This window comes from Bos javanicus, chromosome 3 (assembly GCF_032452875.1).
Source record: "Bos javanicus breed banteng chromosome 3, ARS-OSU_banteng_1.0, whole genome shotgun sequence".
Classification (NCBI taxonomy): domain Eukaryota; kingdom Metazoa; phylum Chordata; class Mammalia; order Artiodactyla; family Bovidae; genus Bos; species Bos javanicus.
Window position 1 is genome coordinate 47,539,631 of NC_083870.1, and position 17,083 is coordinate 47,556,713.

At 40.6% G+C, this 17,083-nt stretch overlaps 1 long non-coding RNA gene across 1 annotated transcript in view; it reads left to right on the top strand.

The window, feature by feature from the left end:
• Positions 1–12,451: 12,451 nt before the first annotated feature.
• Positions 12,452–17,083, top strand: part of LOC133244246 (uncharacterized) — a 28,993-nt gene continuing 24,361 nt past the window's right edge. Inside the window, exon 1 of the long non-coding RNA XR_009735341.1 lies at positions 12,452–12,679. This is a non-coding gene — a long non-coding RNA (uncharacterized LOC133244246). The remainder of the gene's footprint in view (positions 12,680–17,083) is intronic.

Here is a 17,083-nt window from a genome sequence, read left to right on the forward strand (position 1 = left end):
ATTCCATGTACTGTACAATAGATTCTTGTTGGCTACTCATTTTGAATATAACAATGTATACATGACCTTCTCAAATTTATCACAGAATATTGAATATAGTTCCCTGTGATATACAGTAGGACTTTATCCTTTCAATATATAATAGCTTGCATTTGCAAATCCCAAACTCCCATTCTGTCCCTCTTCCATGCCCCTTGCCCTTGGTAACCATGAATTTGTTCTCTATGTCTACCAGTATTTCTTAGATAAGTACATTTTTTAGATTACATGTATGAATGATACCATGATATTTGTCTTTCTCTTTCTGACTTACTTCTTTCAGTACGACAATTCTAGGTCTAAGCATGTTGCTGCAAATGACATTATTTCATTCTTTTTATGGCCAAGTAGTATTCCATTGTATATATGTATCACATTTTCTTTATCCATGCGTGTGTCGATGGACATTTGGGTTGTTTCCGTGTCTTGGTTATTGTGAATAATGCTGTTGTGAATATAGGGTTGCATATATCTTTTTAAATTATAATTTTGTCTAGATATGTGCTCAGGAGTGGAATTGCTGGATCATATAACAACTCTAGTTTTAGTTTCTTGAGGAACCTCTGTACTGTTGGTCTTCATTGAAGCTGCACCAGTTTACATTCCCATCAACAGTGTAGGATGGTTCCTGTTTCTCCACACCCTCTCAACCCTCTTTGCTAGTTGTAGACTTTTAAATGATGGCTATTTTGACCAGTATGATAGAAAAAGATATTTCATGCAAATGGAAATAACAAGAAAGTGGGGATCCCAATACTCATATTAGACAAAATATGGCCTTTAAAACAAAGGCCATAAGGAAAAAACTGGAGATTAGACCTCATCTTCTCCTATAATTTTAAATACTGAATGAGAATCACTCCATTCTTTGGCTTAAGTTTTAAAATCTGATTTAAAAAAACATGATTTTAACATTGTTGCTCCATGCTAAGAAGGTGGATAATGTGCTATTCTATTTGGTTTCTTTTGGGCATTAGGATAGTAATAAAATTGAAAACTTATGCAGCTCTGACAACCAGCCCAGCACTGTGTTGAACTCATTTAATCCTCACAGTGTAGGAGACACTGCCATCCCCAAAGTGAGAGTAAATACCCTCCCACTAGATAGTCCTTCCCTGTAACCATACCCCTTGTAACACGACATTGCAGATTCTTCCATTAAGAGTAAGGTCTTTTTTGAGCTGAGCTTGTGATTTGTTTTGGCTAATAGGATGCAATGAGAGTGATGTCACGGCAGTTCTGAGTCCAGGACACAAAGGCTTGCACTTTTTTGTGCTTTTGTGCTTAGAAACCTGTCACCACCATATGCCTGAGCCTGAGAGCCTACTTGAGGGGAGAGTGTGTGCATGTCTGCTCAGTCGTGTCTGACTCTTTGTGACCCCATGGACTGTAGCCCACCAACATCTTCTGTCCATGGAATTTTCCAGGCAAGAATACTGGAGTGGGTTGCCATTTCCTACTCCAGGGGATCTTCCTGATCCAGGGATCAAACCCACATCTCTTGAGTCTCCTGCATTGGCAGATGGATTCTTTACTACTGTGCCACCTGGGAAGCCCTTTAGGGGATAGACCACATCTAAAATATGTGAGAGAATCAAAACAAGATTGCGGGCTGTATAGTTTATGGTTATGAAGCTACATAGGACACTGGTTCAAGAGCATGAATGCCAGAGTCACAAACAAGGCCACTTGAAATCAAAAGAAATACTGGATTTGAGACCATAAAAGCCCATCCAATTGAATCATATTGATCTCAGGTGGCCTCGGCCTACACAGTTTGAAGTGGGGCTTCAGTTTCCAGCGAGAGGCTGAGGTTGCATCATGGCGGTAACAGCACTGAATCCTAGCCACTAGACCCCTGGTCAGTGATAAGGTCCTGGCTCTTCAGCTTTGCAGATAAAGAATTCTCCCAAATACAGAAAGTAGTGAAATAAGTAAAGTGTTTATTAGGTGGAGAAAGAGTACAACACATGTGGATAGGCACGTGGGTGGGCTCAGAGACAGAGTCGCATCCTTGTGGCAGTTTAAATTGCTTATATGGGGCATTTCTTCCGGGTTTCTTTTGGCCAAGCATTTTGATTTGCCTGGTTCAAAGTCTGTAATTGTTATATCTCAGGATCCTCCTGTATGTGCACCCACACCTCCTGGTCAAGACGGATTCTACTGAAGAAGCCTATGAGAACTTAGCATCACTTCTCTTTTGACCTCCAAGGAGTCTTCCTGTGAATGTGTAGTCGGGGAGGCCTCCTGACTTTGAGAATGAGAAATATGTGGTCTCTTCAATCTGGGCAGGACCCAGGTTCTTTCCTCCGTTGTCCTGCTATTTTTGTCTTGGGGTATCCATCCTGTGGCAGGGGAAAGGGAGCATCTACCCCCTGCCTCAATATAACTGAAGCAAGAATAAATGCTCTTTGTTTTAAACTGAAGAGTTTGAGGTTTGTTATATGACATAATGATAACTAAATTAAGTTATACACTCACTTTTATAAATAAGGGACTGAGGTATTGAGTGGTGTAATAACTGGCTCACAGTTCCAAAAATACATGTAGCAGATATGGGATTTGAACCTAGGCACTGTGACTTTACCATCTGAGCCACCAGGGAAGCCCCAGGTGGCAGTAGTGGTAAAGAAGCTGCCTGCCAATGCTGGAGACATAAGAGACGCAGATTTGATCCCTGGGCCAGAAAGATCCCCTGGAGAAGGGCGTGGTAACCCACTCCAGTATTTTTGCCTGGAGAATCCCCATGGACAGAGGAGCCCGGTGGGCTACAGTTCACAGGTTCGCAAAGAGTTGACACGACTGAAGTGACTTAGCATTCACACTGCAACTATATCCTCCATGCTCTTATGCCATTATTCCATTAAAAATTGCCAAGTGTGAAGCACATGACTTCATAAAGATGAACAGCCAACAATTTGCCATCCTCCATCCATCCCAATAGTCTTGAATGGTTTATAGTAACAAAATGAAATAAAAAGTTCCCATCTCTTCCCACTTTCAGATTTAAGTCTGTGATCCATCTTTTCATTTATTGCCTCACCTCATCTCCATTCCACTTAACTGAATACTTTTCTCAACCATGGTTCAGAGTTTGTCTAAAATCCTTTGCCTCTACCCATTTTAGGTTCTCTGACTGGGGTCTTCTGAATTAGATTGACAATAAAACAGATCAACAGGAGAAAAAGAAACAGATGTTTATTAACATGTACATTGCTCATACATGTGACAGCACATAGAGTATCTCAAAGAAGTGATTAGAAAACTTTACAAAATTATGTCCTGCTTTTAGGCAAGTAGGAGGAGGGCAAAGAGCTTTTCTTGCCCCCTTTGAAATTACCTTCAGCTCAAACTAATCCTTAGTCCAAAACTGTGTATTTTGGGATGGCATATTCTGCTACCCTTCACCATTTATGTTGTTGGCTGCCGTGGTAAGCGTCTATTCCATCTGTGTCTCAAGCACGAGGAGACCCTCTATGAGCACAACAACAAATAATCTACTACTGATAGTTTAGAATCACATTTTCTAATGATTCTACCTGCTCAGAAAAGCTTTCATCACATGATAGGTGAGGTAGAAAAAGATGCTTATTTTGTGTTTGGACCATAACTTCTTAAGCCATGTCACTCCGTCAGTATTTCACCATTTGTCCTATTTCTCTAAATCACTTTGGTTATCAGCTGATTTTCTTTTCTCAATATTGTATCCTCACTTCACCAATAATCTCCACTAAGATCTTGGGTCAAATTATTTTTATTTGACTGAAATCCACCAGCTTGGCTTAAGCAGAAAGAGGGAATTCACAATACTTATGGAGTATCTCGTGGTGTCCAAGTCAGGGACACAGCTGGGACTCCAGCAGTTCTGAGTCTCTTTCTAGTCTGTATTTTCTATCTATAGACAGACTTTTACTAAGACATAGAGCTGAGTGTTCCTAGTTATATAATAAAGGCCTGTCACTTTGACTGACTTTCTTTTTCTCACTCAGTTTGGTTCAAGGGCCAATCATCTCTGAGGAAATCAAGTAGAGTCAAAAGATGAAATAGAGAAAAAGGTCACTGATTGTCCCCAATACCATCCTGTGCCATTTCTGGCCTGGTCAATCTTGGCTGCAAGGAGAGGGTTACTGGGGTAAAATGGCCAAAGGAGAAAACTGATGTTACCATGTAGATGTGAGAGCCCTTTGGGCTACTCAGAGAGATCATGAGAATCCAGGTGGGACAGCTTAGTAGCTGTATACTATTCTGTCTTTCCTGCATACAATCTTAGCCATTTCCCTGACTATGTCAGGAAAAGCTGAGTAATGTAGAGAAAAACGAACAAAACAAAACAGTTTTAGGGCTTTGATGGTCTCTGCTTGAATTTCAGCTTGTTCATCTGTGTAATAACTGACAAACTCGCTAACATCCTTGAAACCAAGCTATATCTATAAAACGAGATTCATAAACTCTGGATAAGGCATACCCAGGCTTACCTTGTTGTTGTTCAGTTAACAGTCATGTCCGACTCTTCGCAACTTCATGGACTGCAGCACTCCAGGCCTCCCTGTCCCCCACCATCTCTCAGAGTTTGCCCAAGTTCATGCCTATTGCATTGATGATGCCATCAGCCATCTCACCCTCAAATGCCCCCTTTTTCTCTTGCCCTCAATCTTTCCCAGCATCAGTGACTTTCCCAATGAGTCAGCTGTATGCATCAAGTGACCAAAATACTGGATCTTCAGCTTCAGCATCAATCCTTCCAAAGGTACATCCAACTGAACTGCTGCTGCTGCTGCTAAGTCGCTTCAGTCGTGTTCAACTCTGTGCGACCCCATAGACGGCAGCCACCAGGCTCCCCCATCCCTGGGATTCTCCAGGCAAGAACACTGGAGTGGGTTGCCATTTCCTTCTCCAATGCATGAAAGTGAAAATTGAAAGTGAAGTTGTTCAGTCGTGTCCAACTCCTAGCAACCCCATGGACTGCAGCCCACCAGGCTCCTCCGTCCATGGGATTTTCCAGGCAAGAGTACTGGAGCAGGGTGCCATTGCCTTCTCCATCCAGCCGAACACAGAGTTCCAAAGAATAGCAAGGAGAGACAAAAAAGCCTTCTTCAATGAACAGTGCATAAAAATTGAGGAAAACAACAAACAAGTCTTTTCCCCTTCCCAGAAGGGGAAAGACTAGCGATCTCTTCAGGAAAACTGGAAGTATCAAGGGAATATTTCATCCAAAAATGGGCACACTAAAGGACAGAAACAGTAGAGATCTAGTAGACACTGAAGAGATCTAGAAGAGATGGAAATAATGCATGGAAGAACTTTACAAAAAAGTTAATTAGCCAGATAACTACAACGGTGTGGTCAGTCACCCAGAGCCAGACCTTCTGGAGTGTGACATCAACTGGGCCTTAGGAAGCAATGCTTGTTAATAAGGCTTACCTTACATATCTAAATTCCCTTTCTCTATTCCTCCTAGATCTATGTACTCTCTGTGGGAAACAGGAGAAAACCTTGGATGAGAATGGAGAGTCCATATTTTGCTCTGTAGCATGAGTGGCTTGCTGTTGTTGTTCAGTCCCTAAATCGTGTCTGACTCTTTGTAACCCCATGAACTGCAGAATGCCAGGCCTCTCCTGGAGTTTGCTCAAACTCATGTCCATTGAGCTGATGATGTCATACAGCCATCTTAGCCTCTGTTGCCCTCTTCTCCTTTCCCAGCATTGGGGTCTTTTCCAATGAGTTGGCTCTTGTATGTATGGCTTGTAGTTTAATTTTCTTTTCTTTTTTTTTTAATAAACTGAAGTTTCTCTGCCCATGCTGATAATCTCTCATTTACAGTTTTGTATTTGCTCTTGTGGATCTTCCCACATTAACTATACCAACATTACTTTGGACCAACTTACTCTGCTCTCTTTTGAGATTCCATATGTATTCCATGGGCTTCCCAGATGGTTCAGTGGTAAAGAATCTGCCTGCCAATGCAGGGGACTCAGGTTCAATCCTTGGGTCAGGAAGATCCCCTGGAGAAGGAAATGGCAACCCATTCCTGTATTCTTGCCTGGAGAATTCCATGGGCAGAGGAGCCTTGTGAAATACAGTCCATGGGGTCACAAGAGATGAGATATGACTTGGTGACTAAACAACAGCAATATCCTGTGTTACCCATACTGTCTCAAATGTATCAGATGCCTGCATTTTATCTTTCCACACTCTCAGAGGGAAGGGATACTTTTTCTTTGGTTCTCATGTCCCCTACAATGCTTGACCTGAGCTAGCACATAGTAGGCATTCATTAAACAGTTGCTGTAACACAATAACTTTGAGCAGCAACTGTCATGTGTGAATGGGATTCTCAATTTGGTTCACAAAGAAGTCACTTGTGGCAAATCACAGAAGTAGGATTATTTTTTCATCAGAGCATAATGTTGGTTCTTTGATCGGTGGAGACTTTTTTTCCCCTGACAAAGATTTAAGGACACTGGGTGCTTTCTTTCAATCAATGCTAATGGCAGGGTTTCCAAAGAATACAGCAAATAAGAAGGATAAGAGACAAAGACAACATCCAAAGCTACTTTTATTAAAAAGTAATCTGCTGCTTATCTTAGTTCTTTTGACATCAAATATCCAAAGATGCTATCTGAATATCTCCCCCACCAGTAACTCTAAGGTTTTGAAGCCAGGGGCTCACTGAGCTTCACCCTCATCTCTGGCCCAGGACAATGTGCAGCACACACGACACACATCCCCTCTCCTTCCTCCCTCTATTCCCTCTTCTGCTGCTTTTTGCCGCTCCTCCATATTTATGAGAGGGGAAGGGTGAGCGGTGGCTATCACGGCCTTATTATCTGTTTCTACAGAGTATGCTCCTTTGTCTTTTACAATTTCTCTCTATTCCTTTCTTTATCTGCAGCCCAAATCCTATTTTTGTGTTGTTCTAAGCTAAATCTGCCAAACTATGGGGCTGACTACCCTAAACTGGAAAACAGATTGCTGGCACGTGTCGATACAGCATGTGTAACTGTAAATATCTAACTTTCTGTACCTGAAACCGATAGCGAGGTGACATTTGCTGAATATGGAAGTAGCTTATTGGATGTGTGAACTTGGTCAAGTTGCTTAATCTCTTTCAGTATCAATTTTCTTGTCTATGAAATGAGAATAACAGTACATACCACATAGATTGGCTTCCAGGTGGTGCTGGTAGAAAAGAACCCGCCTGCCAATGCAGGAGAGTTAAGAGATGCAGGTTCAATGCCTGAGTCAGGAAGATCCCCTGGAGGAGAGCATGACAACCCACTTCAATATTATTGCCTGGAGAATCCCATGGACAGAGGAGCCGGTAGGGGTACAATGCATGGGGTCACACAGAGTTGGACACCACTGAAATGATTTAACATCCACACACACACCACATAGATACAATATGAAAATTAAATTGATAATTGTATAAGCATCTTATTACTGTTTCTGTTACATTGCCAATGCCAAAGAAGTTTGTTTTAATAGAAATGAATAACTTTTACTTAGTTATTATTGTTGTTATTATTAATAAATATATCATTACTTAACATAATCCTGCTCCGTGAATGCTCACTGAGTTCAAGTGTAAAATCCCATGCTAAGTCCTATAGAAAATATTAAGATGTATAAGATAAGGTATGAAGCTTAAAGGAGAGTAGAATCTGATGGGAATGAGATACTTATGCCAACTAACCATATTATTAGGCAGAAGGTGGTAAATGCTAGACATGAAGTACAATCCAAAATTAATTACTCATGAGCAGTTAATCATGAATGGTTGAATGTGGTAAGGCTTTACTGAAAAAGTGCTATTTGAACTCAACTGTGAAGAATAAGACAGGACAAATGAGACTGTAAGGAAGGAAGAGTACTGCAGTTTGAGTAAATAGTAGAAGACATAAAAATAAATAGCTTATGAAAGCAATATTGGATGATTATTTCCCATTCATTTAATATTTTATTGTATATTTATCTATGTATTTACTTTGATAGTTAGCCAATAACGTGTTTTGGCAATAACTTACACGCAGAGAAAGGAAAGGATTGCAGTACACTGTCCTGGATCAGCATTTTCCAGAATATGTTACTGATAGGGATTCCTGGTATTAGTAGTCCTATAGGTATTGATATTGCAAAGCATTGTTTTATCCTTTCAGATTGTGCTGCTGCTGCTGCTGCTAAGTTGCCTCAGTCGTGGTCGACTCTGTGCGACCCCAGAGATGGCAGGCCACCAGGCTTCCCCATCCCTGGGATTCTCCAGGCAAGAACACTGGAGTGGGTTGCCATTTCCTTCTCCAGTGCATGAAAGTGAAAAGTGAAAGTGAAGTCGCTCAGTCATGCCCGACTCTTTGCGACCCCATGGACTGCAGCCTACCAGGCTCCTCTGTCCATGGATTTTCCAGGCAAGAGTACTGGAGTGGGGTGCCATCGCCTTCTCCATTTCAGATTCTACTAATATTCTAATAGTTTTCTTAATATTTGCAACCTAACTACTAACACATGTCATACTGCAGAATTTTCTTACAGTATGGCTTCTGCCCACCTCCCCCACCCCCCAAAAAATCTTGTATGACACAAGCTAGGCCAAGTTATGCTGCAGCAACAACCACAAAATCTGGCTTAGAACAATGAAAAATTGATTTCTCAGTCATGTGAACCATGTCCAGAACTCTGGTGAAGGGGGGACGGTGCTCTCTGTTGTTACTCTGCAACAGACAGATGGAAGTTCTGTCTAAGTCACGCTTCTGCTGTGGCCAAGGAGGGAAGGATGACTTTCATGGTTCCCCCAAGAAAGGCTGCGTGGCACTTCATTCACACTTTTTTGTCCAGAGCAAGTCATAGGACCACATCTAATTTCAAATGTGAGGAAAGAAAACTTACTATGTGCCTGGGGATGGGGAGGAAAACTTGGATATTTGTAAACAAGCCTAATGACTACCATACTTAGATTACACAATTAAAATGAGACTGCAGAATTTCTCATTCTTTAACATATTGATGTAAAATACAAATTTCCCAGAAGATGTTATAGTATGCAGACTGTCATTCTTTTCTGAATCTGGGACCATTTTTTTTTCCATCAAAAAAAAAAAAAATTATCATTATCATTTCGTGGAATCCAAATCAGGAATTTTTTATATACCCTAAAGGCTATTTTTAATTGACTATGTTTATGAATAGGAACTGAGAAAGGATTGGTGTTCACGGACTTGAGTAGCTGGTAATGCAGTCTGAACTTTTTCAGTATAATAGATAAAATAGATAATCTACAATTTTTGTCATTTGTGATCACCTACTAAATGCCAAATCTTGTATCATCTATTTTCATATATATTTTCCCAACTAGTGCTCAAAAGAGCAACCCCAGAAAGACAAGCAACATGACTTCCATTTTGTAGACTCTCATTTTGTAATTTTTGAGGAAATCAGAAATCAAGGAAATTGAATAACTTACATACAACCTTGTTAGTGAGTGGCATGGCTTGGGTTTATATCTGAGCTGTGTGGCCCCTGAACTCATGTCCTTTCTTCTAGGATAAGACTAGGATGTTGGCCAGAACCTCTCTGGGATGACTGTTAAGGTTCTCCAGTGAAACGGAATCAATAGGATATATATTTATGTATCTATCTAGCTGTAATGAGGACTGGCAACTCTGAAGTTTATAGGCCAGGCCTGAAGACTGTCAGGCAGGATTTCTAAATTACTAAGGCAGAATTTCTTCTTTTTTTGAAAATCTTAGTTTTCTTTCTTTCTTTCTTTTTTTTTTTTTTTTTTGTGCTTCTCTTGAGGGCTTTAACTAACTGGATGAGACCCACCTATATTATGGACATTATTCTGCTTTATTTAAAGTCAGCTGGTTGTGAATGTTAATCCCATCTACAGAATACCTTTACAGTAACATCCAGACTAGCATACGACCAAATGACAGGGCATAATAGCCTAGCCAAGGTGCAACATAAAATTAACCATGACTACAAAATAAATGCTCTTAAGAAAAGTTGAAAATAAAAATAGATAAAATAGCAATCTAAATTCTTAGCTTGGTACATCTAGGATGAAAAATTCCATTTGAGAGAAAGTTATTTTTGTGTTTTTGGTCTTTGTTTCTATTCCTGCTCCTTATCATTCAAATTAATTCTATCCTCAGGACCAGTAAAGTTGTCAGGACGTTCTAACCTGGCTTCCACATCCCATCTTCATCTACTTCTCAGGAATGATGCTCCTAGGACCCTGTTAATCAGGCTTTCTGTTTTGACTTTGTTTCATTCTCCCTTCATCTTCATTTTTCTGTTTTCCCAGCACTAACTCTTCCTATAACATCAGTTTAACATTTTTCTGTTTGTAAGTAGTAGCCTTCCCTGGCGGCTCACTGGTAAAGAATCTGCCTGCAATGCAGGTGATGAGGGTTCAATCCCTGGAGAAGATTCCCTGGAAAAGAAAATGGTAACCCACTCCAGTATGCTTGTCTGGGAAATCCCATGGACAGAGGATCCTGGCAGGATACAGTCCATGGGGCTGCAAAAGAGTCAAACATGACTTAGCAACTAAACAACAAGACTCTTTCAAATAGAATCTTGCTCTGAAGTTTGATATGTAAAACAGATGTTCAGCTCTGCTCTAAAGTTGGATAGAGATACTGGAATGTCACTCTTCCCCATCCTGAGTACTCCTCCCTCACCCAATTTTACACTCCCATCTCCTCTTTGAGCTGCCATTCCATCAGGGCAAGGTAGAATGAATGTTATGTCACAAAGACACCATGGCAACAGTTCCGCAGGCTGAAATGGGGGCCCCATAACTCCTACGGGAGATCCCCTTAGTCCAGCTTCAGGTTAGTCCCAAGCTGTCCCTGTGGATAGGGCTCCTACTTCTACTGCAGCCCAAAATAATATTCTTTCCTTTGCTCTGTGAATTTTCCAGGTTATTACCAGTGACTGCTTCAGAGCTTGTCATAAACTACCCAATATGATTCGGTTATAGAAGAATTTACAATAGATTCCCCCAAAATACTGTGCTTTGGATCAATGACTTTTCAAGTGGCTTAAGCGCTTTAACAGCTCCATAACCATGTGTCAAACGGACGCAACTGAAAGAAGTAGTTATTGTTTGTTTACAAGAGTCGTAATTTTCTTGTACTAATAACACATTTACTTCAAAAGCGTCTCACAGAAAGATGATGTCAAAGGGCTTGAGGTCCGGAGTATAAAACCTAACAGTTGGAACATTTTTATCTTAGAAAACAAAGGCCCCTTCTCCCTTGAATGAGTACAAAATTTAGCAGTTCCAAAACAACAAAACTGACTTAATTGCTATATCATTAAGACATTTAATTTAAGTTAAAGTTCTAAGTGAGGTCTTCCCCCATAAAAGTTCTACCTGTAGCTTAGAAATCTTCATTTTGCGAAATAAACATATGTATTTGTCACCAATTGCCTTCTGAGGTTAAATTGGTAAAACAGGACTTGTATCTAGTGGCCACATACGGCATGAATACTCTTTATTCCTCTTCTGACAGGGATTCAAGTTCCCCTGAACTTGATGCAAACTGTAAGAGCAAACCTGTCTCGCTGATCACCATTCCTATGTTAATATTTGTTTTACTTAGACTGAAAGATCCCTGGTCAGACACTTTGCCTATGTTATGTACTCTCTCAAATGCAAAGTATTTGCATTTTTTCTATTGCCACAATTGAAGCAAATAATGATGCTCTTTTAATAAAAAGGCACCTTGAAACCCTGTGGCTTGTCAGAGCTTGATTGTGCCAACTGGTTCCCTGCCCGGGTCTCCTCTGCACACTAATGACAGGCAGGGGTGCCATGGGGCCTTTGACCAATTAGTACACTGGTCATTCTGAGTCGACTGGAGCTGGCTGATACCTTGGGACCCTGCAGAATGGTCATGACCTGGGAAACAACATGATGGTATGAGGGCCCAAATCTCTAAACAAGGCAAAACACCTGTTTTAAAAGTATAACCAGTCCCAGTCTCAGTGGAAGGAGCCCTGGGCTAGGCAGGGAGCTCAGGCTACCGGGGGAACTTGTACAAGGGGGAACTTGGTCCCATTGCTTAGGACTTCTCTGCTTCTTTCAAGGTCTTTCTCCATATTCCTTCCAGGAACAAGTTTTCATCATAATTTTTTACCATCAAGTCAATATGTTAATTTACAAAGTTTTTAAAATAAATGTTTCTTCACTTTGTACTGTGCTTAGTCCCTCAGTTGTGTCCAACTCCTTGCGACCCCACGAGGCTATAACCCACCAGGCTCCTCTGTCCGTGGGGATTCTCCAGGAAGAACACTGGACTGGGTTGCCAAGTTCTCCTCCAGAAGATCTTCCCAACCCAGGGACTGAACACAGGTCTCCCGCATTGCAGGAGGATTCTTTACCATCTGAGCCCTTGCTTCACCTTACTCCACCCATAAGTACCAATTCTGACATCTGTGTAGAATAAACTAGACGCAGTTGAGATGAGGGCACAATGAGAGGACATGATGATGACGATGACAATGAAGAGGATGATGACAGCAAACATTTTTAGAAGGCTCGTCTGACTTGTGCCAACTCTGGTTTAAGTGTTTTCCGTGTAAAACCTAGACATACACTTGTGCAGGGTGTTCCCTGAGCAAGGCTGACCAGGTAAGGGCTGGTGGTGAATGGGCTGAAATCTAGGGGGTAGCTTTGCTTGCCGTGCTGTGTACCCTACAGAGGGGATGTGTGTCCACCCTGAACGGGCCCCTTTGTCTAATTTCCACAATGTGCTACAAACCATTAGCAGCTATGCTTATATGAACTCTTCTATTTCATCCCCACAACAGTTCTTTGGAGTATTGTTTTCAAATACTTTCAAATATGAGGCAGTAAATGCCCAGAGAATTTAATGAAATCCCCAAGAATATAAGTGACTGTGCCAGGATTTGAACACTGAAGTCAGAGCAAAACCCACACCCCAGTGAACGGTAGCAGCAATATTTGTGCCATGACTGCATCTAGAAGCTACCCCTTTTTCCTCCTGAGATGGCACTTAAAATATTTTGTATAACATTTACATCCTTGTTCATACCACCCCCCCATACCTAAGGTACACTGAACTTCACAAAAGTTTTATGATACACTATAAAATATATTCTATATGTTTTCTATTCTTAATCTTTATATTATATTTTTTAAGAGATGCCATATCATGACTAAATCCAGAAGGAAAAGGGTCATCAAATGTGGGGAGAACGCAGGTTCCCACAAGAAGCTGAGTAAACAAAATATAACTTTGTGCTTTCTTATTCAGCAGCTGTAACCTTTCCTCTTTAAGCACTATCCAGTACATGCAAATGAATGTCTGGATGCACTGAAATGCTTTGTAAATCTTAGTGATAAGTAGTTTTTATCTAAACGTAAAAATGATACCTTTGTCCTCAAATAGTTGACATTAGAAGGTTTCTATGGGGAGATGGAGCAGTAAGGACATCAATGTGATTACGCCACCTCGTGGCAGATGATTGATTTTCAGCCTCTTTGGATCTCTGTTTATGGAGAATTTCAAGGGCTTCTTGGGCATTGGTAATATCCAGCTCTTTTCTGTGGCAAAGATGCTGATGTGAACTTAGCCCTGAGAATCAGCCTCTCTGTGTGTGTGTGTGTGTGTGTGTGTGTGTGTCTAGGGATGTTTTCCATTCACAAATTGCATGACCTGTCCAGCATGTCACTCCTCATGGCCAGGCTTACCCCATTCTTCAACTCTGCTCTCCCGAACTTAGTGGCCACCAACACAATGGAAAGTGTTGAAGCAGAAGGAATGCTGTACAAACTTCAGCTCAACACAGTCTAGAACCCATTTTAGGATGCTGCACAGTTGTCGCATACTCAAATATTACTTGCTAAGAAAATGTGTTACTAATAGAAAGTGGGTCTTGCTTGCTGAAGTCGCAATTCAGCATTTCTAACAAGACTTCCCACCTGTTCCCTAGGCAACACGCTGAACACAGTACCTTGTAGTTACTATAGACATGTCAAAGCATGGTTGTAACTCTCAGAAAGAATGAGAAAAGATAGTAGTAACTTCTGTAATTATAAATCCCTAACAGCCTCCAAAGGAATAAGACTGAAGGATAAAAAATGCATGTAAATATAGGCAGACTTTTTCCAAGCAGGTCTCTGGCAAACACAATCATCTCAAGAAAAGAAAGGGGATTAGGGTTTAAATACGTAAGAAAAAAGAACTGAAAAGTAATAAAACTTCAAAAGATGCAATACATTGTGTTAATGCCACAAATGTTTCTAAGGTATTTGAGAGTAACTAGAATGAATACTTTGAGTAATTTATTGGAGTCAAAGAGATAAGAGCCTTGAACACTCTTGTTCTCAGTAGGAACAGGCTGTGGAAGGTGTTGATGGTTCTGATCAGGGAGAAATATATTTAAAATGAATAGAGTACATTTATGAAGACTCACAGATTTACAGTTGTGAAGCTATTAATATAATTTGGGGATGTACCTCTAAATTTACTGAGAGATGAGCTCCAAGAAAAGAAATACTGAGGAAAGAAGTCTGAAAAGGAAAGCGTGTTACCTGAGGTGATTGTCACATGTCATCAAGACCAAGAAGAGAATAAACCTGACTAACATCTGAAGACATATGTAAACGCTTTCAAACCTTGCGGACAGAAGGACGGAGACCTGGATGTTTGACAATCCAAGCCAGGCCTCAGGAGCGGGAAATCTGAGGAGATCAGCACTTACTATGCCTGAGTGATAACATGTCACTACAAGGAACTTTCAGAACTTAACATTCCTAAGGCATCTCCTGCTCAATTGGCAAGCATAGGTAGTGGTTTAAATTGTTAAGTCACATTCGACTCTTAAAACCCCATGGACCGTAGTGCGCCAGACTCCTCTGTTCATGGGATTCTCCAGGCAAGAATACTGGAGTGGGTAGCCATTTCCTCCTCCAGGAGATCCTCTTGACCCAGGAATTGAACCCAGATCTCCTGCATTGCAGGCAAATTCTTTACCAGCTGAGCTACCAGGGAAGACCTGGCAGCATAGGAGGTGTTTCCAAAGGAGGCAAACCACTTTTTAAGGAGGAGAGAAAACTGCAGGGGAGGGGAAGGAGAATTGAAACTGTCACATGAGATGAATTGAATTTTAGACTCACAGCCAGACACTGCAGACCAGGGCTGGGGGGTGGGTGGGAAGCCCTAAGGATGTGGAAACCTATTACTGTATAATAAAAGGCTTCTGGCCAGTGAGTCTTAGAATAGATAAAAATGAAGCAATAATTAGCAGCATTTTAAATATCCCTCTAAAATAGACTACCAGGATTTTCCTCCCTCAGGAGGTCTATAACTAAAGGATGGAGATATAAAATTGGGAGGGAAATTCTGAGTTTCTAGTGTCTGAATGGCAGTCTGAGTAATTTACCAGGTCTCTGGGAAGAAAAAGAGTAACTGTCCAAATTTTCAGTCAATATTTACCTCTTAGGTTAATAAATCTTGCTCCTGATCTCAGCAGAAGTCAATACCTCCTGATTACTATATGCATGTGCCTCTTCGGCCTTTCTGTTTACCCAAACAAGACATGGAATGAGTCACCCTTTTCCCAAGAGCCCTTCTCTTAGGTCATGGGTGTAGACTGAATAATTGCTCACATATCAAATGTGTAGGCAAGTTGCCAGTAATTAGAGCAATGGCTCAATGTTTATTTGAATCACCAATTCTAATGTGTTGGCTTTTCCATTTTAGGCTTTGAGGGTGGTATTCAGAGGTGAAGTGGGGCTGAGGTATTCCTATGAAGCATTCAAAGCCTGTAAATGAGACAGTAGCATGGGAGGCAGATGCAAAGAAGAAAAAAATATATAGCATTTAAAGAGTGAAACAGATACAACTTTGAGCCCTGTTTATGCCACTTAATGGCTACAAGTTAATCATTCAATTTCTTTGCACTTGAGCTGTTGGCTCTGTTAAATAGGACTGATAACTGGCCTTAAAAGGTTGTTGTGAGAGTTAAATAGATTCCAAATATGGAAATGATTTATCTTTTAAAGCAAATAACACATTGCCATTTGAAGCCTAAGAAAGACATGAGTTTGAATCAGTCCCAGCAGTGAACCCATTAAAAAGAAAAAAACAAAGCAAATTTATTTCTTTTTAAAGGTGTATTTATCTGTTAGGAATATGATACTTCGAGAATATTTTTAAAATGAGGTTAGCATGTGTACATTTCTTCATACTCATCACTTTCCCCTCACTTTAAAGGCTGCTGCTCTGACTCAAACATCTTAGCTTGGGAGAGATGATCAAGATTGGTGATTTTTCCTCCCTGCCTTCTTCAAAACAAATTTTTCTTTTAAGAAGAGCAGGGCTACTTATATCTTTATAGTTCAACTTGGTACATTATGTTGACTTGACAACTCTAATTTTGTCAAGGCAGAGAGAAAATGGAGACATGAGACAATTAAATTCCATTGTGTATATTTACTAGGTAAAAGCTGCAGTTTGCCATGGAAGTTAAGTAGAATTCCAGTTCATCAGCCTGGGGTCAAAGGGATGGCCTTTGGGTTTTGTATACATGGTCCACCATGGTGACCAAAAAATGACCAAACAAAGAGGTTTGGTGTTTGTTTTATGCAGATACGTTTAAGTGCACAAATAATTCTTTCAGTTCTACCAATTTGTGTTGATGGGAGTAAGATGTCAATGACCTGGCACAGAGGTGAGAGATGTGCCCTAACCCTACTTTACTGTTGGATAACCCTGGGTGGTCCTCTTTACTTTTCTTTGACTGCATTTCCCAGGGATAGGACTTGACTGTCATCTTACCCATCAAAACATAAAGAATGCTTTAAATACTAATCATTTCATACACTAAAAAATGTCCTGCTCTATTTTGATGTAAAGAATCTGGACAAGTTTCACATTTTAAATAGCAGTCTCAGAAAATTTTACAATCAGGTTGGTGAGTGAAGCTCCACTGAGAACAATGGTTCTTTGTTTACATTCTGAAGGGTCTTTTATAGTTTACTTTTCAATTTTTAAAATTTATTAAAAAC